Below are 26,092 nucleotides of genomic sequence, written 5' to 3' on the forward strand. Positions count from 1 at the left end.
TTAAGTCTTGCTGGCACAGAGCCCACCCAATCCTTTACACGTTGCCTGTGGTCGCTTTCGCGCTGGTGGCAGATCAAGCAGTTGCCACACACACTGTATGGCTTGCAAAACTTACAGTATTTACTCTTCCCGAAGTCTGCTGACCCTTGGATTAGATGACAAATATAAAGTCCATACTGGGTACTCAATAACCATTATTATAAACAGCAACAAAAAGAATGATGTACTGATTGAAATGTCCTGGAGATCTGAAGTCAGTGTTGAAAATGAGAGTGAATTTTGGTAGGATTTGTCATTATTAGGAGAGAGAGAGAGCAGTTCCTCATTGAGTGATGCAAAAGCCCAAAGATACGGGAATGAATACCTATTTATTAAGTAGAAATCTACATGCCCCCCACTGTTACCCCTTATCGCCTGCAGATAGGTACATTTTGACTCTTGTTGTAAGCATTTCTATAGACTTTATATTTTTTTAAAGACTGTATTTCCTTACGGTCTACCCCAGATGTAAAGAAACCTCAATGTCTAACAATGCAATAATAATTAAATGAGCTTGGGTACATTTGATATTAAGTAAAATCATATTCACCTTGTGCAAATGAGCATGAAGAAAATTTGCAGCAGCATGGGAAAGTGATTATAATAAAATGGTAATTGATAAAATATGATCTACATTTTGTAGAAATAGAAAAATATATTTGTATGTATATATAAAAATGTTATGTATCTTATATAACATTAGAAATACCCCCCATAAGATTAACAGAAATTAAGAAAGACTATAAATAAAAACACAAAATCAGAATTGTTTCATATACAGTAAAATTCAATAGGCTATGCTGCCAGTTTTCTATAATTTTTAAAAAGTTTTTATTGATTGATTAAGTCATCTCTACGCCGAATGTGGGGTTTGAACTCACGACCCCGAGATCAAGGGTCACATGCGCTTCCATTTTAGCCAGAACAGAGCCCTAGTTTTCTATTATAATTTCTTAAAAATCGAAAATTACATCCTTGTTCGTCCCCTAGCTTAGGTCATTTTATTATTTAAAATTGTACATCTACATATTTCACTTTCAGAAAAGTTTGTTCATTGTTTAAGACAATACAGCCTTAACTAGAAATTTAAAATTATGCTCACATCCCACAGCCTCCACATTTTTTTAATAGTACCTTTTTTTCTTCCACAATTATAACCAGCTTAACCTTACCATGTGTGTATTTTCAAAGAAATCTAACCGGTGCTACGGGTTTCACAAGTATTACCCCACACGGGAAGCAAGAGGAATGTTTTCTAAGTAACCAGTAGTTACACTTCGGAACTAAATCGAACCTGTTTTTCCAGCTTATAAGTAACCTTTTAATTATGCAAATAAAAGTACTACCTAAAAGTTAGGTCAGGAGAGGAAAGTCTCAGTAATTAATCCCGGTAAACAGAATGTTATCTTTTTATGTGAGCGTGCATTTCACCAACCAGGTGACATGAAAGTTAAAACCATGTGAGCTTATCAGACCACATGATTAAAGACCTCACCATCCAACTGAACTAAACCATAAAAGATTTTGTGCTTTTATACTTATCAGTCGGCATCCTGAGTTGAGCTTACATACTCTAAACTTCGAGGTAAAAACATTCATGTTCATCAGCGTTCACAGAGAACTCTGATCTCCTAATGCCTCTGTTTTCAGTCTAATCATGGGTTATGGCTTAAATGAATACTTAAACGTATGTGCATTAAAATCTTAACAGTTGTTAAACAGTTGAGTAGTAGGATTTCAGGTGATTTTTCTAGTTTCTTTCCTCTATTTTTCTAATTTTCTTCTATGAACATGTACTCCCTTTACAGGAGACTAAATAAAAACATAAAAACAAAATACTTACCATGTCATTCAATGCATTCAGCTACTCAGAATGGCTCCTCATCCTACTCCCTCACATCTTCCCCTCTTTAGAAGCAAGAGGCTGAGAGCTCATTGGTGGATGAACCATGAATAGAAAAGCATTTTTGCAAAGTACAAAATCTGAAAAAAAAAAAAAAAAAAAAAAAACAACAACACCAAAAACCCCAATATGCTAATAATCTTATGGGTATGCAAGGCGTTTTCCTTTCCTGGGTGCATCACAACAGGTGGGAAAAAAACACAGCTTTGCCAATAGTTGGATACGTGCCCATTGGCAGTCTCTTTGCACTGTTTGGGTCTCAACTCTGCCCTTATGTTGAGAAAACATAAGGCATAAACAACGTGGGTGGCTGTGTGCCAATAAAAATGGGTTTAGGGGCGCCTGGCTGGCTCCGCTGGCAGAGGATACAACTCTTGATCTCAGGGTTGTGAGTTCGAGCCTTACGTTAGTATAGAGATTATTTAAAAATAAAATATTTAAAGAAAAGAAAAAATGTGTTTATGGACCCTGAAATTTAAATTTTCTATGATTCTCATGTGTCATGAAGTATTCTTCTTTTTAAAAAAGATTTATTTATTTGAGAGAGAGAGCGGATGACCAAAAGCAAGGAGGGGCAGAGGGAGAGGGAGAGAGAGAACCCCAAGCAGACTCCACGCTCAGCTTGGAGTCCGACGTGGGGCCTGATCTCTCAACCCTGAGACCACAACCTGAGCCAAGGCCAAGAATCTGAGGCCCAACCAGCTGTGGCACCCAGGCGCCCCACTATTATTCTTCTTTTGATTTTTCCCAACCATTTAAAAGTGGAAAAACCAGGGATTCCTGGGTGGCTCCGTAGGTGAAGCCTCTGCCTTTGGCTCCAGTCGTGACCCCAGGGTCCTGGGATCGAGTCCCACATCTGTCTCCTTGCTCGGCAGGGAGCCTGCTTCTCCCTCTGCCTCTGCCTGTTCTGCCTGCAGCTCGCTGTGCTTCTGTCCTCTCTCTCTGACAAATAAATAAATGAAAATCTTTTAAGAAATGGAAAAACAATAAATAAATAAATAAATAAATAGAATTTTTTAAAAATGGAAAAACCATGCTTAACTTGTATGTCATATAAAACAGGCAGTGGGCCATAGTTCGTGGACCATGATTCTGGAGCTCTCTACTAAAAGATGTAAAAAGGCAGAAAACAATTCGAGGGGAAGGACCTCCAATCCAGTATTTCCCACTGGGCACCTCTGTAACGGATGCCAACAATAACAGCTGGTAACTTGTCTGAATAGCTGTTTCACTTAATATTTTATATTTTACTTAACATACATATAATAATTTAACTCATGTTCTTTTACTTAACACAAATTTATTTTATTTTATTTTTAAAAGATTTTACTTATTTAATTGACAGAGATCACAAGCAGGCAGAGAGGCAGGCAGAGAGAGAGGAGGAAGCAGGCTCCCTACTGAGCAGAGGGTCCTATGAGGGGCTCGATCCCAGGATCCTGGGATGATGACCTGAGCTGAAGGCAGAGGCTTTACCCCACTGAGCCACCCAGGTGTCCCCACAAGTTTATTTTATTTATTTATTTTTTAAAAGATTTTATTTATTTATTTGACAGATAGATCACAAGTAGACAGAGAGGCAGGCAGAGAGAGGAGGAAGCAGGCTCCCTGCTGAGCAGAGAACCCGATGAGGGGCTGATCCCAGGACCCTGGGACCATGACCTGAGCCGAAAGCAGAGGCTTTAACCTACTGAGCCACCCAGGTGCCCCCCCCCCAAGTATATTTTAAAAGGAAATTTTGTATATCTCACCAAGAACGGCGAACTCAGTATCACTTATGATAAAGGAAAGCTAATGGTACAAATACATTAAAGATCATTACACTGTGGTTAGGTAGTGCTCTAACCTGCTAAGGGCTCTCTGCCCCTGAGACCTGCTGCCTCTTTGTTAACCAGGGGGTATCACTAAGTGTGAATCCTGTGAAGGATGTATTAGCACCAAACACAGACTTTCTCCTTAATGTAGTCAGACAGACAGAAGGTGAACCCTCTCATTCGTGAACGCCATGTCCACATGTCACTGAAATTATCCAGCATAGAAATTAAAATCATCTCTGGGCCAGTCCCTTGGGCCCATTCTTCACTTGGGGAAAGCTAACATTGTTGAAGTTTCTCAAAGCACATTCCATGGTGATGGGCATTACATAGATCCCCAAATCAGTCAAGACTTATATTTGTGTATTGAAGAACAAGTTTACTTTTTTCTTTCTTATTTTTTTAAAATATTTTACTTATTTGACAGAGAGAGAGAGAGACATCACAAGTAGGCAGAGAAGCAGGCAGGGGGGCGGGGGAGCAGGCTCCCTGCCCAGCAGAGAGCCCGATGCAGGGCTTGACCCAAGGACGGGGATCATGACCTGAGCCAAAGGCACTGAGCCACCCAGGCACCCCACTTTTTTCTTTTTTAATTTTTACTTTTTTAAGACCAAAATTTGCTTACCAATAATTTATCTACAATTAAAATATGCTTCATGGGGCTCCTGGCTGGCTCAGTTGGTGGGGTGGGCGACTCCATTTTAGAATTGTGAGTTTGAGTCCCAGGCTGGGTGTAGAGATTACTTAAAAATAAAATCTTTAAAAGTAAAATAAAATATGATTCGTGAGTGAACCATATTTCCCATAGGACAGAGGGGAGGGTCATAAAACCTCACGGAGTGTGTCTAAGAGAATAAAATCAGGACTGTTTTCAAGCACAAAATGAGAATTCCTCATTAGCTTGTTTGTTTGGGGGGAACAATGTATCTATTATTAGGCTTAGAAAGTTTATTTGCAATCTCATCCCTATGAGTTTTGGGGCCCTTTCCATATCTAGTCTCCCACTTTGGGGCTTACAGAATTGAATTTACTGTCTGTGAGAGTTCTTCTCTATTTCAATTTTAGGACCAGAGAATGCCTGGTAGTCCCCCTCCCCGCCACCCCGCCCCCGCCCCCACCCCCCGCCCTGAGCAATTGAGTTTAAATAACTATTTAAATGTCAGGTGAAGTTTACCAACATTTTCCACTCTTTATTTTTGCTGTTGGTTTAAGAGTAAAATTTTGTCTTGTTTTTTTTTTTTTACATTATAATTGCTACTTAGGATTCTAGGTTGTAATTTTGCTGTTATGTAAATTATATCGCTTCAGTAGCAAAGCCCAGCCAATAGTATTTATTTCCTTCCTCTGCCTTTGGAGACGGATTCCTTTTGAAAAGAAATGCTGAAACTAATGAAAGCAAGGGCCAGTATCTCTCTAGATCTAGCTTCTGATTTTATACGGGTCCCCAGAGGAAAGAACAGATAACGTGTTGCAATACTCGATAACATTCTTGGCCGTTTCTGATGATCCAGAAGGAAGGTCACTAATATATCAAGTGAAAAAAACATGTCCTTGATTAAAGTCACAATAATATATTATGTGTAACAACACAGGGAGTATGCATGACTCAGATTCTGGGAATATTAGAAATTAGAGGCTCAGGGATGGAAAGCAGCTTGCGGAGACTTGCTATGCTGGATGGGGTTTGGGGGAAAGCTTGCCAAATTGCACAGTGAAGTTTAACAGAAACTTAATTTTTACGCCAAGTTTAAGAAGGTGTGTTATGCACTTGCAGCTGAGAGGGATACAGAAAACCCTAAAAACAGTGCCTCGGACAAGAGAGAAGTTTATTTTCTTTCCATTAAAAGCTAGGTAGGTGGTCTAGGGCTGCGATGAAATCCTTGGCCCCAACCACCCTCTCTTTGCCTCCGTGTTCTGCTGACTTCACTGCCTGACTGGCAGCATCCCAGTTCCGGGCAGCAGGGGACTCAGAAAGAGGAGAGCGACCCCCCTGACTCTTGACACTTCTGTCTCCATCCTGTTGGCCAGAACTTAGTCACATGCCTTTACCTCAACTACAAAGGAGGCTACGCAACACAGTCTTTTCCCCTCTGGGTGGAAGAAAGAGAGATGGATCTTGAAGGACGACTAGAAGTTTCTACCAAAACAAAGCTGTCTTTCTGGATGTAACCTATAGCTGTACGTGGATAAAGGAAACGCTTAGTTTTCATTCAGGAGCTCATTCAATGTTTTAATGCCGGGAACATTCACTGAGCACCTGCTACGCGGCAGGCCCCGCCCTGTGGGCGGAGCTACATTGGTGACAGAATCAATTCCCTGGCCTCGTGGAGCTTACATCTTAGCAGGGAGCAAAGACGATAAATACTAAATGTGGGTGTTAACTTACACCGTGTATGAGAAGGTATAAATGTTTAAGCAGGAAAGAGGAATGAGACAGGAGTTGGGGGGGGGGGTTGCAATTTCACATCGGTGGTCAGGGCGGGGCCTCACTGGCAAGGTCACATCTCTGCACGGTTTTGAGAGAGGTGAGGGAATAAGCCTTGCAGAGATCTGGGGCAAGAGCCTCCCGGGGCAGAGGAAGGGGCCAGCCCCGAGGGCTACAGGGAAGAGCATGACTGAGGTGTGCAAAGAAGAAGGGAAGCCGGGGTTGGGGGTGGGGCTTTGCAGAATGGATTTGGAGGTGAAGTCAGGGAAGTCACTGGAAGCTAGCTCACCTAGAGCAGGCTCCTGTGGCTGCCCTAAGCCCTTGGGCTCCTACTCCGAGTGCCTTGAGAGGTATTACAGTGTGGGGAGGGGCGGAGCTCTAACTATGCAGAGGCTGTGACTTAAGTAAGCATCCCATATTGGGGGAGTAGGGTAAAAATGTCCTCACAGCTGGGGGCATGATCTGAAGTTTGGAGAACCCTGGCTGGATCTATTTTCTGCTAGTGTGTACTAAAAATTGAGACATAATGGCATCCGGCTAGTTGAAATTTTATTCCTGATCAGAAAATTGTATTTACGAGCAATATCGGGTCACCGTGAATGGCAATTATCATTTCATTCGCTGACATTTATTAGGCACTCACTACTCACCTGATCTGATCCTGTATGTGGGTTACCTGTGGCATCTGCACAACTCAACGATTATCCTCTATTTCTTTTTAAAGATTTTTATTTATTTGGGAGGGAGGGAGAGAGAGAGAGAGAGAGAGAGAGAGAGAGAAGAAGCGGGGGAGGGGCAGCAGGAGAGGGAGAAGCAGACTCCCCACCAAGCAGAGAGCCCTACACTGACACTGGGCTGGATCCCAGGACCCTGAGATCATGACCTGAGCGGAAGGCAGAGGCTTAACCCACTGAGCCACCCAGGTGCCCCAAGAACCTATGCTCTCAACGCGATGCCAAATGGGGTTTGAGAAGATCTGAGCACTTGGTGTGTCCCGGAACCAGGAGAACTGAGATGTGCTCTAGAGTGCATAGTACTCAAGCCTGCTGGAAGGTTAAGTACTGCTCTGACCAGCCACGTGGGGTGCCAGTGGTCTCTTCTGGTCCCTAAATCTTGATGGTTTTCTGGTCCAACAAAGAAGAATTTGTGGGTAGAACTGGATATGCTTCTCAGGGTTGTAGTGATGGTCTCATGTTAGCTGGTATTCCTGGCAGGAATGTACCCTTCATATTCAAGCCAAGCCCCCAGCAGGTACGTCATCCTTAATGTTGTGTCTCCTGTAGCTTGTTCTACTTCTGGTAGCACTAGCAGTGTCATGTCCCACTCAAATGTAATACAGAATAATGAGTGTGGGCATAATCCTGGGTCAGGGAAGACCTGAGTGTGAAATTCAGTGCTGATACGTCACAGCTGTGTGACTTTGGGCAAGACACTTCACCTCTCTGTGCCTCAAGAGTCTGGGAGAGGATTAAATAAGATCATGCCCTTTAGGGGCGCCTGGGTAGCTTCAGAGGTTAAGTGTGATATTCTCGGTCTCAGCTCAGGTCTTGATCTAGGGTTGGTGAGTTCAAGCCCATGGGTGGTGAATTCAAGTTTTAAAAAGAAAAAAGGATCATGCATTTAAAAAACCCATAGGAGGTGCTCCATAGTTGTCTGCTATCAACACTTTTAAAAGTCTGTAACCTGTCTACTGACTTCCTATAAAACACGAGTGGTAACTGGTCGGAAAAGTGCAAAAGTAAGCAAAATATAAGCTAGAAATATTTCTACCCTCAATAATTTGAAACGTTCCCTGCCCCATACAGTCAGCCGTGATGTAGCACTTGTTTTAAAAACAGAAATTTGTTCCAATGCGACCGATCTATGAGGATGTGATTCAAGCGTAACACGCATCTCGCATTGGCTTAGGTGCAATTTCGTCGGCAAGCAACACAACGTGAATACCCCAAAGTGCACCCAGGTGAAAGACTCGGGGGCGGGGGATACGCAAAATGCGCACGCGCATATCCAAATACCCACGCGCTCCTTACATTCACTGCGTATGTCCCTGTCCACACCCGTCCAACGCCAGTGTTACCTCTTTTGTCCAAAATCAGGTGAGCCTCCTTCCACACTTAACAACAGCTCCCAGCTAACACCCACTCCCACAAATCTGAGGTTGTTTCTTTTCCCCCAAGGTAAAGGGCTATTTTTGTAATATTTATATACTTTTTATCAATTTGTTGTAAAACTGTGCATCCATCTTTATATTAGGTTCCTATCTTTTTTTACTGTGTCACCGATGAACTTCTTCTATAAGCCCCATGGTTTTAGTTGTGTAATTTTGCATAGTGTGATGCTTCTTTGGAGTGTATGTGTCATCTTACAAAATTGACTGCATTACAAAATTAATTACATGCCCATTGCAGCAAATCCAGAAAAAATAACAAAAAAAAAAAAAAGAGAGAAAAGGGACAGCAAAAATTACCTGTAATCCCACTGCCCCAGAAGAAATCACATCTCCTAGCTTGTTTCCTGTACATCTGCCCACGGCCACACACAAGCAGAACCACGCAGCCCTTCCTTCCCACCACTTTTCCAGCCCTGTCTCCCCGCCAATGTGATCACATGCATTCCATGCATTAAATCTTTTTTTTTTTAAGATTTTATTTATTTGACAGACAGAGATCACAAGTAGGCAGAGAGGCAGGCAGAGAGAGAGAGGAAGCAGGCTCCCTGCTGAGCAAAGAGCCTGATGCGGGGCTCGATCCCAGGACCCTGGGATCATGACCTGAGCTGAAGGCAGAGGCTTTAACCTACTGAGCCACCCAGGTGCCCCTCATGCATTAAATCTTTACCTACAACCTTATTTCCATAGGCTGCACCATATTTCATCGGATGGATGGACCACAGTTTGTGTGTAGAAACATAGATATCGTTTGCTTCTGACCTCAAAGGGAATGCATTTGATGAGCCAATTCAAGCATTATTGTGTCCATCTCATGGGATGGGAAGGTTTCCCATAATCTCACCTCAGCCATCCCCCTGGCAAATAGTTACTGAGGGCTCTTTACATGCTGGGCTCTAGCTAATGTGAGAATTCAGCAGAGGGGAAGAAATGGGCATAGAAGTAGCTTCCAAGAAGGCAATGGTATAGTGAGGACGAAAGCCAGTCATCAAATAAGCACACGAGGCTGTATAAAACTGTAGGATATAGTAAGTAACTATGGAAGAAATGTACAATATCAGTGAGATGTTACCATGGGAGACTACGGGGGTGTGCGTACGTGTGTGTGTGTGTGTGTGTGTGTGTGTGTGTGTGTGTATCTAAGAACCTGCCTGAAACTGGTGCCGCCCACAGAGGACCACAGGCTAAAGCATGAGGCACATTCTTCTGACTTGAGCTCTTTATAATGTAGACACAAATTCTTTTCTAGAAATGGAACCAGGTTTATTAACTTGTCATATTTGCCTCCCCTTTTAAAAATATTTTACTTATTTATTTTTGAAGATTTTATTTATTTATTTGATAGAGAGAGAGAGAGAGACAGCGAGAGAGGGAACACAAGCCGGGGGAGTGAGAGAGGGAGAAGCAGGCTTCCTGCTGAGCAAAGAGCCCAGTGTGGGGGTCCTGGGATCGAGCAGAAGGCAGACACTTAATGACTGAGCCACCCAGGCGCCCCAAGATTTGCTTATTTATTTATTTGGGGGAAAGAGAGAGTCTGCGAGGGTAAGAGGGAGAAGCAGATTCCCTGCTTGGGCCTTGAATCCAGGACCCTGGGTTCATGACCTAAGCCCAAGGCAGATGTTTAACCAACTGAGACACCCAGGTGCCCTGAATGTGCCCCCGCTTTTTAAAAGTAAGCTCTGTTCTATCATGAGACTTGAACTCATGACTCCGAGATGAAGAGTCTCCTGCTCTGCCAACTGAGCCAGCCCTTTTCTGCCTAACAATTTATGCAAGATAGCTTTCCACGGCCTCATGGTACAGTAGGTAGGACTTTGGCTCCTGGATTTAGACAGGCCGGGTCCCGATCCTGGCTCTCCGCCTTTAACCAGCTGTGTGGGCTTGGGCAAGATCTGTAACTCTGCCTGCCTTAGTTTCTTCATCTGCAAAATGGGAATGATAGAAGGGTTGCAAAAAGGATGAGAAAGACGTGACGTATGTAAAACTGTCAGCACGGAGCCGGTGCTATGTATTGGTTTAATGACTGCATATTCGTTTGTTTAAATCAGGATTTCACAATCTGGGGAGGATTAATGTTTTGGGCCAGAGAATTATCTGTGCTGGGGACTTGTGCTGTGCACTGTAGGATGGTTAGTAGCATCTCTGGTCTCTACCCACTAGACGCCAGCAGGACTTTAGGTCACAACAATCTAAAATATACCCAGAAAAGGTGCCTGGCTGGCTCTTGATCTTGGGGTTGTGAGTTTGAGCCCCATGTTGGGTGGAAGGCTTACTTAAAAAATAAAATCCTTAAAAAAAGAAAACAACCAACTCCAGAGGGGCGCCTGGGTGACTCACTTGTTGAGCATCTGCCTTCGGCTTGGGTCGTGATCCCGGCGTCCTGGGATCGAGCCCCATGTTGGGCTCCTTGCTCCGCGTGGAGCCTGCTTCTCCCTCTCCAGCTCCCCCCGTGCTTGGTTCCCTCTCTCACTCACTCTCTCTGTCAAAAATAAATAAAATCTTTAAAAAATAATAATAATAAAAATTTGAAACAAACTCCAGATATTGACAAATGTCCTGGAGGGTTAGGGGGAGGAGGCAAAAATTGCCGCTATTGAGAATCAGTGCTTTTACTACACATAATGTGCATATTTCTATCCACACATTGATGATACACAACATGGAATATATTATATACTTAAGTACATCAATATAACATATGTGATTAATAGAAATAAAAGTGCTTATGAATAACATCTACAACTAAACACATAGTGTATAAATACAAATGATACCTAAAATGTATATAAGTGTATATTAAAATATATATTTATAATTAAAGAAAGCATTGATGAGGAGAGTCGAAATGTTAAAAAACAAAAACCGTGTTTATCGGGGAAAAAAAAAAACACGAAGGAAACAGAGGGCATTCCAAATTCCAGCCTTGTGGGGTATGGCTTCTAATTTCCACCAAAGAGAAATGCGGACCAGACTGGGGCAGGGGCTGAGTGGGTCCTGTAGAGGGATGCGGTTTGCTTTGGGGAAAATAAGCTTGTGTGTGTGTGTGTGTGTGTGTGTGTGAGAGAGAGAGAGAGAGAGAACGCGCACAACAGAGACGGGAGAGGAGGAAGGGTGGCTAAAACGGTTTCTCGGTCTACCCTCTCTGGAAAAAGACACACGCAGGCGGGTTTGGAACCGCTTCTGGGAAGAAAACCAACCCCGGAGGGACTGAGTCCACTGGGAGTTAGAGCACAGCTCACTTTCCCCCTTAAACAAAAGGCACAGGAAGCACTTAACCTGGGCGCTTCCTCAGGTTGAACAATGAGTTTGGGCCACTCCTTTCCTCTCCCTGTTTCCCAGGCCCAGACCCCTGGGTGGTTGGATGGTGGCGGGGAGAGGGGGGGAGCACGGGAGGCCGGCCTGGGGCTCTCCTGCTGAAGGTGTCTCACGGGGGTGGGGGACACTATGCACATCAGTGACCACACTCACGCAGTCCTCTCGCGTGCCACAGCCTGTCCTAGGTGCATGCCCCTTTTGTCCTCACAGACTCCCCAGAAGGACAGTCTCAGGATGTCTGTTTTACAGATAAGGAAACTGAGGCACAAGGAGATAAGTAACAGGCTTCACAGCTTGCAAGGGACAGGACTGGGGTTTGAGCCCAGGCAGGCTGCCTCCAGAGCCCAAGTTTCCCCTAAACCGGTGGGTCTCCAATGTGGTAGTGCCTGGGGTGTGTGTGTGGGCATTTGGACCTTCAGAGGACATCTGGCGGGCTCTGTGTGCGGACATTTTCCGTTGTCACAGCTTGGCTTGTGCTGCTGGCATCTAGAAGATAGAAGGCAAGGACGGGCGGCCCCACCGGCATTATTCAGCCCTCGATGTCTATGTTGTGACTGTGACCAGACCCTGTTCTAGACTCTTTCAGGAAAAGACTATCATTCTTCCAGAACTCTTAACATTTGTTTGTTCCATCTAAATTACAAGTAATACGTGCTCACTGGAAAAACAGAGAAAGATACCTGTTCATAAAGAAAATCAGAAAGATTTTCTCCTCAGTCCTTTGCGCTGAGGTAAACACGATTAACCGCCCAAGGACATTTGTTCATCTGTGTCTCATCTGCTACTTTCCATTTTCCCCTTGTCAAAAATAGGAGCCCTCTATATTTTTCTGCATATCTTTCACCTGTGTTGGGCTCCAAACCACAAGCCTTTGTGCTTGCTCTTCTCTCTTTCCAGAACCTTCTTCCTCCAGGTACCCGGGGGTCTGTATCCCTCCTGTATTAAGGTCTGAGTATCCCTGGATTTCTCTCTAGATCCCTCTTCTACCTCTATTCCTTACCTGCCTGACCTTTTTGTTTTTTTTCTTTAAAGATTTTATTTATTTATTTGCCAGAGAGACACAGCGAGAGAGGAGGAAACCAAGCAAGGAAAATGGGAGAGGGAGAAGCAGGCTTCCCGCCGAGCAGGGAGCCTGATGCAGGGCTTGATCCCAGGTCCCTGGGATCATGACCTGAGCCCAAGGCAGCCACTTAAGGACTGAGCGACCCAGGCGCAGCCCCCCCTCCTTTTTTTTTAAAGCCCTCATCTCTGACATCTGGGGGCATACGGTTGTGTCCTTCCTAGAATGCTGGCTCCAAGTTGGCAGAAAAGGTGTGTCTTTCATGACGCTGTGTCCCAGCCCCTAGAGCAGAGCCTGCAACAAGACACTCAATAAATATTTATTATAATCAACAAGTAGAGAAATGAATGAAAGAACAATGCATTTATCACGTCTGTCTTTCAACGTCCTTGGTAGATTCCCAGAAGTGGATTTGTGACCAAGTTTAAACTTGTCACCAGAATTGCTTTTCTCTTATCCCTGTTTCCTCATCAACACTAGCTAGAGCTTACATTAATTTTTAAAAAGATTTTTATTTATTTCATTGACAGAGAGAGATGACAAGCAGGCAGAGAGGCAGGCAGAGAGAGAGGAGGAAGCAGGCTCCCTGCTGAGCAGAGAGCCCGATGCGGGGCTCGATCCCAGGACCCTGAGATCATGACCTGAACCGAAGGCAGAGCTTAACCCACTGAGCCACCCAGGCGCCCCAACCTTACATTAATTTGACACTATGTTTTAAGACCTTTCCATGTGTTCACTGAGTTATTCCTTAGAAAAATCCCCAAATAGTAATAATAACTATTTTATAGGACTTATTATATGCTAGACAGTGTTCTGTTTTATACTTATCAGCTCATTCAGTCCTTGTAGCAGCTCTTCAGCGCAGGTACCTTGTTATGCCCGATTTACAGACGAGAAACTGAGAAACCAGATGCTAAGTCCAGTAATTTCTCCAAGGTCAGAGAGCCAGAAGGTGGCACAGCCCCGACTGAGCCAGAAAGTCCAGCTCCAGAGTCCACACTCTTAACCACCCTGTTACCTGCCTCTCTGTGCGATCAGAGCAGCCATGATTCCCATTCTGCAGAGAGGGAAGCTGACTGACGGACAGGCGAAGAAACCTGACCAGAAATATGATCCGTGGTCGTATTCCGTTGCGAATGGGATGGGTGGAAAACGGTGTGGTTTTCCTCCCCAAGGGCATCTCTTTTTCTTGTCTTTTCCTTTTAAAATCTGACAACAGTGTATTTTATTACTTGGAGAAAGAGAATTTCTCAACCTGTATCGTGCTTAAATATAAACATCTAACGTGGGCGCTCTTTTGCCATCTCTGACCGATTAAGCTAAATCCAGACTCTTTTTACTCTGACAATACCTCTTTAAATGAATCATTTGTTAACTTCCAAATAAATAATAATAATAATAATAATAATTTTTTTTTTAAGTAGGCACCACACCCAGTGTGGAGCGCCCCCCATGGGGCTTGAACTCATGACCCTGAGATCAAACCTGAGCTGAGATCATGAGTCAGATGCTTACCGACTGAAGCACTCAGGCACCCCCCAAATAAATTATTTTGAGCAGTAAGTCACAGAAATACTTAAATTTACGAGTTTACAATGCCTAAATGTAATATTGGATCGTGGGCAGGTGTATCAGTGAGAAAACTGGGGAAACCTATAATGTCTGTTTAGTTAATGGTATTGCACCAGTGTTCATTTCTTAGTTTATTTATTTTTTTTAAGTAATCTCTGTACCTAATGTGGGGCTTGAATTCACAACCCTGAGATCAAGAGTCATGTGCTCCATCGCCAGAGCCAGCCAGGCGCCCCTAATTTCTTAGTTTTGATGGACGCCCGTGGGTCAGCAAGATGGGACCGACAGGGGCAGCGGGCCGACAGGCACTCTTTGCATCAACTTTGCAACTTTTCCATAAATCTAACATTATTCCAGATAGTTTTTTTTTTTTTAAGTGTTTAATGCTAATTGCTAGGTCTGCAGACATACTCCTAATGTGGCTATAGGCCAACATGGGAAACACCTGGTTGTGGAAACATTTTGGTGAAAAAAAGAAAATCTGTTATCCTTCTGCTGGACAAAAGGGTATATTTAGCCTCAGATTTTTTTGTGGTGACCTTTGCATTCTGAAATGAATTAGAGGTTTATGTGTAAGAATGTGGAGCTCAGGAAATCAGGAAGTGGATGGGGTGCCCACTTTCCTGTCATATTTCACTTGTTTACGTAGCAGAGCGTCACCACGAGGAGAGATTTTGTTAGATTATGTTGGCACAGCCCGGCTCCGAGGTCTGAAGGCAGCCGAGTGTCGATGCACACCAGCGCCTTAGCCAAATCCTTTGACGTTCCTGTGTGGCATTTCAATTGTACCGTTCAATTGAGTAATAGTAAATATAACAATTTTAGTTAAAGTATTATTTCAACGTGCTCTTTGTCTCTGGCTATTTTGACCTAAAATAAGTTACTATTTTTTATTTTGCAGACAGTACCAAAGGTTTTTTTTTTTTTCTTTTTTTTTCCCCTAAGATTTTTAAAAAATTTTTTATTTTTTTATTAACATATAATGTATTATTAGCCCCAGGGGTTCAGGTCTGTGAAACACCAGGTTTACATACTTCACAGCACTCACCATCGCCCATACCCTCCCCAATGTCCATAACCCTCCCCCCAGCAACCCTCAGTTTGTTTTGTGAGGTTAAGAGTCTCTTATGGTTTGTCTCCCTCCTGATCCCATCTTGTTTCATTTATTCCTTTTCTACCGCCCAAACCCCCCACGTTGCCTCTCCACTTCCTCATGTCAGTTTTTCCGTAAGATTTTAATTTCTACACCCAACGTGGGGCTCAAACTCACAGTCCTGAGATCAAGCATGCTCTACGGACTCAGCCAGGTGCCTCAAGTAACAGTTTTTGTTTGTTTGTTTGTTTTTTATGTCTCAAAGACAATGTGAGACAAATTTTGGAAAGCAAACCATATCCCCTGACCCATAACTTCATATTCCTGGGAAACATTGAGATGGGAACATCTGTTTGTCTTTATTTGCTCTCTTAACAAACGTAGCATTTTCCAGGCAGATAACAAAAAGGCTAATTTTCAGAGACTTCTGGCTCTACTGGCTGTCTTGTTCACTCCTCCGTCCCAGCACTTACCATGTTATCTGGCACAGAACTGATAATCATATTTGGGGAGCCAACAAAGGAAGAGAGCCAAAATTTACATAATGTTCTTGCATTTAAGATCTTTAGCAAGGATAAAAACATTCAGTGCAGGAATGTGAAAGCATCCTTGATGGGGTGATTAAAGACCCATGTCCGCTGCCTTGGCTCTGCATTTTTAGAAACAGTCTTTAGTCTAAGCAATTTCTAAATTAAGAATTAGAGTAAGGTAGATTATCTTCCGTTTGCTCAACCACGACAATGTTTGGCTTCTCAGAAATATTCAAACGCTTATATTTTGTTTTCATTCATGAACCAAATGTAGGGGGTTTGGACTGGGCTTTTATTCAAATGACATTTTAAAACGGGGCATATGTTTCAGGGAGTAATTAGCGATTGTTTAATAGAACGACCCTTCAGGCCAGAAAGGCTGTGGGTCAGAATTGTTAACAGGCAGAGCACTGAAAAATAGTAAAGCATTAGCAGATAGCATAAATAGTCAAATCTGACCTCCAAAGGTCAAGAGAGAACTAAATAATTTGGTCACAGCACAGGCTGATTTAAATCAATGCAATCCTAATTTCCTTTTTTTGCCGGTTTGCCTTGGGTGTGCCACGGTCCAGTACTCACCAGGAGTCAGAAGGGAGAGAGAGAGCAGGGTAGGCTCCACTCAGTGATATAATTTTACTAAATGTGGGTGGCTTCCAGGGAAAAAAATACCCAGAAGTATTTCAGGCACCGAATGAAACTATTTAAACAGAACACCATTGTTGTGCTATTACTTGGTTTTGTTTCTCTAAGAATGATTTATGATGGTAACACCAATATAAATACATAATTAACTATGGAAGCATTTCCTATCTCAGGCTTCCCACATCTTTCTTTCTTTAGGTTTTTTAGGTTTAAAATTAGACCCTTATCCCCTAAGATGGAAAAGGAGCAAAAATCTGTTTCGTTGCTGGACCAAAGGATAAGTATTTATCTTATTCTTTTAAAGTGAATAAAAGATCAGAATTCTTTCAGACTTCCATCCAAAAACAATTTTTTAATGGAGTCAATTCCCTTCCTTTTCACTCCTTCTGCCTGTTTTTCCACATAGGATGACTCGCCTTTGGACATCTCCCACGTAGCTACAAATACGTGCGGCTGTTCAAATTTATTTTCTTTATTTCTTAAGGTAATACACTGATACCCAGGTTTGATTAGGAAAAGGACATTTAAAGGGGGGAAAAATTCTTTTGGTGATTACAAAATCACTTTAAGACCCGGGGGGAACTATGCCTCAGTGACAAAACAAATTTGCCACAAATCATTGTACAAAAGAACAGCAGGACCCGAGCCTGGACTCTGGGCCAGCTCCTAGTCATTGTTCATTTGTTTTGGAAACCTCACCCTCCTCCTGCCATGTTCAATATCTAATTGGCATTCTGACCCTTCAGATAACTCAACATCTGCTACTCGGTTGCGTCTTGGAAACGCTTTGTTCCCTCCAGGCGGAGTTCAAGGGGCTCTCTTTCCCGATACACCAGATTCATGCGTGCTACTGTGGACCCCCCTCCCGGAGCCAAACGGAGACCAAACTTTTGCGAGCCACTATGAGATCCGGAGCCACCTCCGTGTCCTAAACCCAATCATAATTCCACAGATGGAAAACTCTGGAGGATGGGGGTCCAGGGCAGTGAACGAACCCACCAGGCTGACTTCTTTGAGAAGCCCCTGGAGGCTGTCATCCATACATCTATTTCGTGACTTCAGTTTTTTTAATACGTTTTTGGCTCCATAACCTTGGCTTTTCACCGTGACGAGCCAACGTCCGGACTTAAAGTTTAATCTCCTAACAGGGATTTTTGTGGCTATAGACTGGGATTTTTCGGGAGGGCCACACACACATGACTGATTTTCTGACATGATTTCAATGACTCCAAGACACCCTAGGCTGTAGGTTTCATGATTATTTTACGTGCTGCTAAGAAAGAAAAACTTCCACGAATTCACTGGTGATGGGACTTCGATTCTAAGATGCAGGTCTAATCCCGGAGATGTTAAAAATGTGAAGCCAAGGGGAAGCTGGGAACAGTGATGTTTGGTTGTAGGTACAGAGCTCCGTACTGTTTTGTGGGAGAGATTATGCAGTTTCGGTGACTGCCATTTACTAGAGAAATTAACAGCCTTTCATCTGTTTTTCTCCTCTTTGGTGTTTGAGTTCTGTTAAGGGATGGCCCATGCTCGTCCCTTACCCTTCAGTTTTGATACTGATCTAAGGAAGGTCCCTTCTGAAACTGTCCCCCAAAATGTTCTCTGGAGCCACATGCTGGATTGTGTCCCACGGGCCACAAGTCAGAACCACACACACAGGCAACTGATTTCCCTTTATTATTTTACTTGACAGTCTGGTTTTGGGTCGGGAGGAAAATGTCTATCTTCTGGGAAGAATCAGAAGACCCACAAGGAGCTGAGAAAATCTGGGAAGTTCCTTTCTGAAGTGCCCGCCATACTTTTCCCAGAACAACCTGTCCTTGAAACTAATCTTCACTTTGGATGAGCCTGGAAGATTCTGATGCGAATAGTTTCAGCAGAAGCCAACAGAAGGGCATGAGCTCCAATCAAACAATCAGGAACCTGGGCATCTTTACAAAAATTAAACAACTGCTTTGTTTTCTTTCCCTGATTTAAATGGTTGTGAAGGGGCCTCACGGTGTGTTTTGGTTCAACCCTTTGCTGGGCCCCTTTTTAGCTATGACGAGGCTTTTGGGCAAATGTTTGAATTCATGAAATGGGGGTAATACTGACCTCACAGGATCGAGTGAGTTAATGCATAGCAAGGGTTTAGTTCAGTGTCTTGTATGTGTCATGAATTGCTCTGTGAACTATGATTATGCTTGTTGTTAGATACAATCCTTTTGACCCTAAGTTGAAAAAACTTCATGCCGGCTTCCCAACCCAGGCAGTGTTCTCTTGGTACGGCCTGGGATTCCTCTGATTTCTAAAGGGGGTAATCTATCACTATTGTTAAAATTATTATTGATGATGTGCTTTTCTTCCATTGTTTCTGCCAGTTTTTCCTTCAAAACTTCAGGCCAGCATTTTTCTACATCCAAGTGCAATAACGGACACGGAGTGTCATTCGTGGGCAGAATTTCCACCTGTGCCTCCTTTCCTATTTGGAAGACCTGTTCAGAACTAGCATTTTCTGGCGCTCTTCGTGTGCAAATGACAGTCTTTTTCCCGAATGAGTTGTAGCAGCGACATAATCGATGACCTCCTTCTTGGTTTGCATCCATCGTCTTTTTTTTTTTCTTTTCTTTTTTTGACTGTCATCCTTCCTTCCCGGAATTTCTTTTTTTTTTTTTTTTTTTAAATTTTATTTATTTATTTGAAAGACGGAGATCACAAGTAGGCAGAGAGGCAGGCAGAGAGAGAGAGAGAGGGAAGCAGGCTTCCTGCGGAGCAGGGAGCCCGATGCGGGGCTCGATCCCAGGACCCTGAGATCACGACCCGAGCCAAAGGCAGCAGCCCAAACCACTGAGCCACCCAGGCGCCCCCCTTCCCGGAATTTCTGACCAAAAGGAAACACCCCGATTATTTGAGATTTTTGCTTAGGCCTTCCTATGTGCTAACAGCTGGGAGCATAAAGACGGATGAGGGGTGGTCTCTGCCCCAGAGAACGGCACAGTAGTGGGGACTAAAGCCCCAGCCCAGCTATTTAATTCTATTTAATTTCTTTACTTTAAAATATACCTATTTTTAAGAGTCTATTTATTTATTTATTTGAGGGGAGAACCAGCGGGGGAGAGAGAGGGACAAGCAGACTCCCTGCTGAGCACAGAGCCAGATATGGGGGCTCGACCTCAGGACCTCCAAATCACAACTGGAGCCAAAACCAAGCGTTGGGTGCTCAACTGACCGAGGCACCTAGGCACCCCCTGATTTCTTTTTTTAAAAAACCTTTAGGGCGCCTGGGTGGCTCAGTGGGTTAAGCCGCTGCCTTCGGCTCAGGTCATGATCTCGGGGTCCTGGGATCGAGTCCCGCATCGGGCTCTCTGCTTGGCAGGGAGCCTGCTTCCTCCTCTCTCTCTGCCTACTTGTGATCTCTCTCTGTCAAATAAATTAAAACAAAACAAAACAAAACAAAACAAAAACCAAAAAAACCCCTTTAAACTATGTCATGAGCTACCAAGAAAGCAGGCCTCGGACTAAGGTGAGGCAGAAAGTTTAAGGGGCCTCAGAAACGCAGTAGCCAGGATAAACAATAATTCAATGCGGTGTTTGGATCTGCCACTGTCTTGTTACGAGACTTTGGGCAAATACTCACTTTTTGTGTCTCTCATTCCTCATTTGTGAAATGGGAGTGATGTTGACCTCAAGGGGTTGGTGAGGATTCGGTGAGGCAAGACAGAGGATGCTCAGGGCCTAAAAAACAAAAACAAAAACAAAAAAACCATAATGAAAAACTGTGATTTCACTGAGTGAGTTTAGAAAAAAATCTCATGGTCCTGGGGAGCTAAATAAGTAACTCCTTAATCATTTTACTTCCAAATAAGGATGGGGCAGCAAGGCTTATGACTTTCCTTTTCCCTTTCACCTCTCTCTTGTCAGAAAATGGGTCCCAAGCCGGGCACAGCATCTAAAACTCGACTGCTTGAGTTTCAACTCTGGGTCTACCACCGAGGAGCTGGGTGACCTCGGGAAAATGACTTAACCTCTCTGAGCCACATGAGGATTAAATGGGATCACGGATGCAGAGTAAGCACTCAGTAAGAGGGAGCTGGTGTCGCAGATGAGGCAGCGTAGCTCAGGAGATAAAACTGTCGTGGTTTACTCAGTTTCTGCCTGTCACCAGTGGTACCAGCCGTGGCTTTCAGAAGGGTTTCTCCACCTCACGGATGCAGGTAAGAATGTGTTCCGGATCCGTGGGCGTGACCATTCCAGCTGACACAGACTCAGTGAATTTTCACACCACCTGCCACTTTTTGGAACACTTTAAAACCTTATGATTATTTTTTATTATTGCTATTGTTATTATTTGGGTAGAATGCTCAAATATACCCAGTCGTAGAGTAACAAGTTACCCCAATTCAATAATTATTAACATTTTGCTCATGCTTGGTTCAGTTAGGCCTCTCCACCTCCGAAGAATTTAAAGCATGTCTTAGGGGGCGCCTGGGTGGCTCAGTGGGTTAAAGCCTCGGCCTTCGGCTCAGGTCACGGTCCCAGGGTCCTGGGATCAAGCCCCATACTTCCCCCCTCTCTCTGCCTGCCTCTCTGCCTACTTGTGATCTCTCTTTCTGTCAAATAAATAAATAAATTAAATAATATAAAAAAATAAAAATAAAGCATGTCTTGGGCCTCCTGTCACGGTCACTCCCTTTGGTGCTCATGTATTAAAAAAAACAAAACTTTTTTTTAAGTTAAAAACCACACGACACCATCATCCCTTGTCCCAAGAGGAACCCTGATTCCCTGGCGCTCCCCCCAGTCCCAGCGGCCCTCATCATCTCAGACAGGCCTGCTTCACTCCTGACCCGCTTGAATCCGGATCCCAATCTACCCACGGCGCTGGGCTGTCATCCAAAACCCTTTTCTGTTAAGAACTCACAGCGGGCGGCTGTTGAATTTCTAACATCTTCTGCTCCCCTGGGCCCCAAGCACGGAACAAAAACAAAACAAAAAAATCCCGACCTATTTTTCAAACATGTTTATCCAAGAGAAAGGGTGGCAGGTCGGAGGCCCCATGAGCCATGGAAGGGGTACTTAAGCGGTGTGTCGGGAGGGCCTGTGTCCCCTCACAGTGGGGCGCGGCCTCCCTACGGCATCCAGCCCCACATCCAGGTGTTGGGTCTCAAGCCCACTTCAGCCATTGTTTACCGGCCCCCCGTGGATTAATCCCCTGTCAGTCAGGCCAGAGATGCTCCCAGGGAGACAGGCCTGCGTAGCATCCCATGTGTCAAGGCCCCCTTTGATACATTTTATCGCCTCTTATCCCTTCAGACGCACCATGACTCCTCTGCCGGTCACGGCCCCAGAACTTTCGGATCTAGGCGTAGGGACTGACACCCTGCTTTTGGAGGGGAGGTGGGGGGTTTTCCTTTTTTTTTTTTCTTTTTAGGCAGAAATCATTGTTGATCTGATAAAATGGTTTTTGCAGAATCAAGTGACAAGCGGAGAGTGTCTCATTCTGATGGCCCTGGGGCCTGTGGTCTTGTCAAACGTGGCACTGTTTTTTGCTTTTTTTTTTTTTTTTTTGGAAGGGGAGGTGTTTCAGGAGGAGCGATGTATGAATAGGGCTTCCAGGGCATGGGGGAATTAAAAAATTATCATGCACCCAAATTTCAATTCTAAAATATCATAACTTCACTGAAGGTAAAAGACATGCAGATGACTGTGTATTACTGTACAACAAATATAAACGTAGCAATATTAAACCATGGTGCTTGGTTGAATTTTTTTCCAGGACTATTGCTGCTTCTATTACTTTTTATGCTTTTAGCACGATTGTCTTAAGTACTTTCAAAATCACATTTTAATGATGCAAGCAGTGCATGAATCTAATTTGTAAGAACGTCCCTACTTCAGAGATAAAGCTGAAAGTTCTTGGCTACCATTGCTAAGCTCACTTTCCCATCTCTCAAAGAGGTAGCTGTTGCTGTCAGTTTGTTATCAACAATCACAGGCCTTTATTTCTATGCATGGACGTCCATATATATGTTCTAGACTTAATTTTCAAATCCTTCCTGGAGTCAGCATAACTGTTGCCTGATGGAAATGATAGGGATGCCTTTCCAGTGGTAATATGCTGATTTATGGATGATTACGATATACAATATAGCCAACTGCCAACTCTGTGTACCCAAGAGAATCACCTCTGTTTCCTTTCCTGGACACAATTTGAAGAAGATACTGAATACCCACATGTTATAGGGCAATGTTGAAAATGGTAATTCTCTCTCATGTCCAGCTTTAAATCTTAGATTCCTAAAACTGTATACCCAAGTTGGATGAAAATAAATTTTCTTGAAGCAGAGAGCCTCATTCACCTCTTACTTCTCCCCTCTCCAGCTATAAACACTTTGCATTATTTTGCTATTATTCTTTCTCTCCATTTATTAAACAGGTTGAAGAGATGATGGAACCGGACTAGATAGTTCTCAACCAATATATTATGAGTTTCCTAGTGAAAAATAATAATGGGGTCTCACTTAACATAGACTTTTGTCTGGTCCATTCTTTGGAGTTGTTTTTTTTTTTTTTTAAAGATTTTATTTATTTATTTGAGAGAGAGAGAGAGGGATAGGACAGAGGGACAGGGAGAAGCAGACTCCAGGCTGAGCAGGGAGCCTGCCATGGGGCCTGATCACAGGATCCCGAGCTCAAGAGTCACCTGCTCTACTGCCGAAGCTAGCCAGGGCACCCCAAATCTATTGATTTGAAGCACCGGTTGCCACTTGGTAAACTCCTGATGCCATAAATCTCTGCCATGAAAATGGGAGCAGGGACTTAAAACATTGAGCCACAGATGCCTTAAATTCCCTCTAATAGAAGTTAAAGCATCAGAAATATGAGTTCACTTGATGGTAAAATTAATAATTATCCCTGATTTAATCAAACACATCATGTGTTCCACATACCATTGAAAGCATTTTACATGCATTATCTCATTTCTTCTCAAAATAATCCTATGAGGTAGGTACCGCTATTCTAGAAATGCTACATCTAAGGGGCAAACTGTACAGACCCAAACCATTCCCCCATAGAAGCTTACATTTTAGGGGCAAAGGCAGATTGACTAATAGGAAAACAAACACACCAAATCCTTTCAAAGAGTGAGTAATGGTATGAAGACATAGTGAGACCACTTTTCATCTTAGAAAAACATACTATGTGCTCATAGTGCTTCCTATCGGACAGTGCTCTTTAAACCTGATTCCACCTTTTTTTTTTAAGATTTTAATTTTTAAGTAATCTCTGCACCCAATCAGGGCCCCAACTTACAACCCTGAAAGTGAGACAAACAAGTCTTTGTTAAGTGACTTCTGTATGGCTGGCTGCCGGGAATGGTAGGGTGAACTGGGCAGACACACCTAGAGTCCGCAGTCCGGTGGGGGAATGTGGAAAATAAACCTGAGAATCCATCAGTCAATCAACAAACAGAATGGTACCAATAGCCATGCCTGTGATAAAGTAAAGCCAGTCAATACTTGGGCAGAAAGGGAACAAATGGGTGCCTGATTAAAACAGACATTCAGCATTCGTGGTCTGGGAGGGCTCTCCCAGAAGATGAATTCTGAGCTCAAACTTGAATGATGAGATTATATTAAAAAAAAAAAAAAATGCAGGGGAAGCCCGGGAGCAGAATGGGCCTGAACACAGTCCCTGCTGGGCATGTTCTGGGGTTGCAAGGAGGGGGCCAGGGCCTGAGTGGCTGGTGCAGACCCATGTTTGTGGCCACTCTAAATCGTATGGAACTTACTCTAAGTACTTTGGGAAGCCCTGGCAGGGATGAAATGTAATGAACAAAAATCGTGCCACAACACGTTATTGTCCAGCATTCCCATGGAACATTCCAGAGATGGAGGGATTAGGCACGAGAGCTTTTGACTTCCAGGGTCTCGAAAGAAAGAATCCCTGAGGATCGTCTCCTGTAAAACCTCCCCCTGCAGGACACAGAGACCCCGCATCAGAGCAGATCCTAGGGGGCTGGAACCTTTCACGCATGTGTGAATGTTGGGGACAGGGCAGAGGGACAGGAATGTGTTACTGTACTCAGAATGTGGATTTCAGCTTTTGTCGGCCAAGGGACCCTACTGTAGGTGACCCACCGCCTGCTAAAAGTACCATTTCAAATTATTAGAAACTCAGAAGGGAAAAACCTAAGCTACATGTCATTAGAGACACTGGGGAGCATTTAAATATGTTTGATCCAGCCCACTGCCTGTGAGGGGCTCCCCTGGAAACTGCTTCTGTTGATCACTTCTGGGGAGGAACCCCGGAAGCTGGGAGTCAAGGGAGAACTTTCTGCTGTGTACCCTTTTATGCCTTTTACATTTTGTAATATGAGACTCTGGTGCCCCGTTCAGAAAAACCTGGAAGTTACATAAATAACTAAATTTGCTACTCCTGTTTTTATCAGTGAAGTAGGCTGAACTTTTTAGCGGTCATTGTCTCAAAGGTATCTAAAACTGGTTACTTTTTTTTTTTTTTTTAAGATTTTGAGGATGATTTTCATTATTATAACTCCAATATTATATTATTAGAATACCATTAAATGCCTACTGAATACAGACCTTTTGCTAAATTCTTCTGTAAAGCATAAATGTTCTTTTCTTTTTTTTTTAATATTTTATTTATTTATTTGACAGACAGAGATCACAAGTAGGCAGAGAGGCAGGCAGAGAGAGAGAGAGAGGAGGAAGCAGGCTCCCCACCAAACAGAGAGCCCGGCGCGGGGCTCGATCCCAGAACCCCGGGACCATGACCCGAGCCGAAGGCAGAGGCTTTAACCCACTGAGCCAGCCAGGCGCCCCAAGCATAAATGTTCTTAACCAAAAGTGGGGTGAATGACAGTTACATAAAAGTTAAACCGTTAGTGGATCATAGGCCGTGTTTAATCCATGATGTCACTTAGTGGGTATTTTTGTTGTTGTTTAGAGAAAATTCTATGAAATCATCACAAGTCTTATTGACCTGGAGTGATTTATTGGGGGGGGGGGGGAGCCAGCTGTCTGGAAGGACCGATAACGCATGAAAAGCTGCATTCTTTGCTGTTTGTTTTCTCAGGGTGTGTTAGGGGGTGGTGACAAATATTAAGGAACTGCATTACCCCATCTTACCAGCATTCCTGTGACTGATCTTTCTTTCTTACCACTTAGTGGAAAACACACACGAAGAAAGAAAATTAAATAATAAGGACTAAATGTGTGCATAATTCAAGAAGTTAACTTAAATTTAGATTGTTAACTTACCCCACTATGCCTTTAAAAAGTTTTCATTAAAAACCCCACATGCCTATACCACACACACACACACACACACACACACGCACACACACATGCGCCCACGCACACACTTGTATAACCTCAAGGACTCCCATTGAGTCGGGGAAAAAAACAGGCTTTGACCGTTTGGTTTGAATAAGTAGTACAATTGCTATTTGTATATTTAAAAAATTCCAAATCTTATTGAATTAGGTCCTTGGGCTCTGATGAAGGTTCAGGAAACAACGGAACCA

General features: G+C 43.5%; 1 long non-coding RNA gene across 2 annotated transcripts in view; it reads right to left on the reverse strand.

Moving 5' to 3' along the window:
* LOC309871686 overlaps nt 1–26,092 on the reverse strand; it is a 49,553-nt gene that overhangs the window by 13,084 nt on the left and 10,377 nt on the right. Inside the window, exons 1-2 of one of the 2 annotated variants that reach the window (XR_014315435.1) lie at nt 13,593–13,784; nt 1,883–2,022 (exon numbers count right to left, since the gene is read on the reverse strand). This is a non-coding gene — a long non-coding RNA (uncharacterized lncRNA). Of the gene's footprint in view, nt 1–1,882; nt 2,023–13,592; nt 13,785–20,179; nt 20,278–26,092 lie in introns of those variants that run through there. The other variant, XR_014315436.1, reaches the window with a different exon arrangement.

The sequence above is a fragment of the Mustela nivalis genome, assembly GCF_964662115.1.
Source record: "Mustela nivalis genome assembly, chromosome: 8".
Classification (NCBI taxonomy): domain Eukaryota; kingdom Metazoa; phylum Chordata; class Mammalia; order Carnivora; family Mustelidae; genus Mustela; species Mustela nivalis.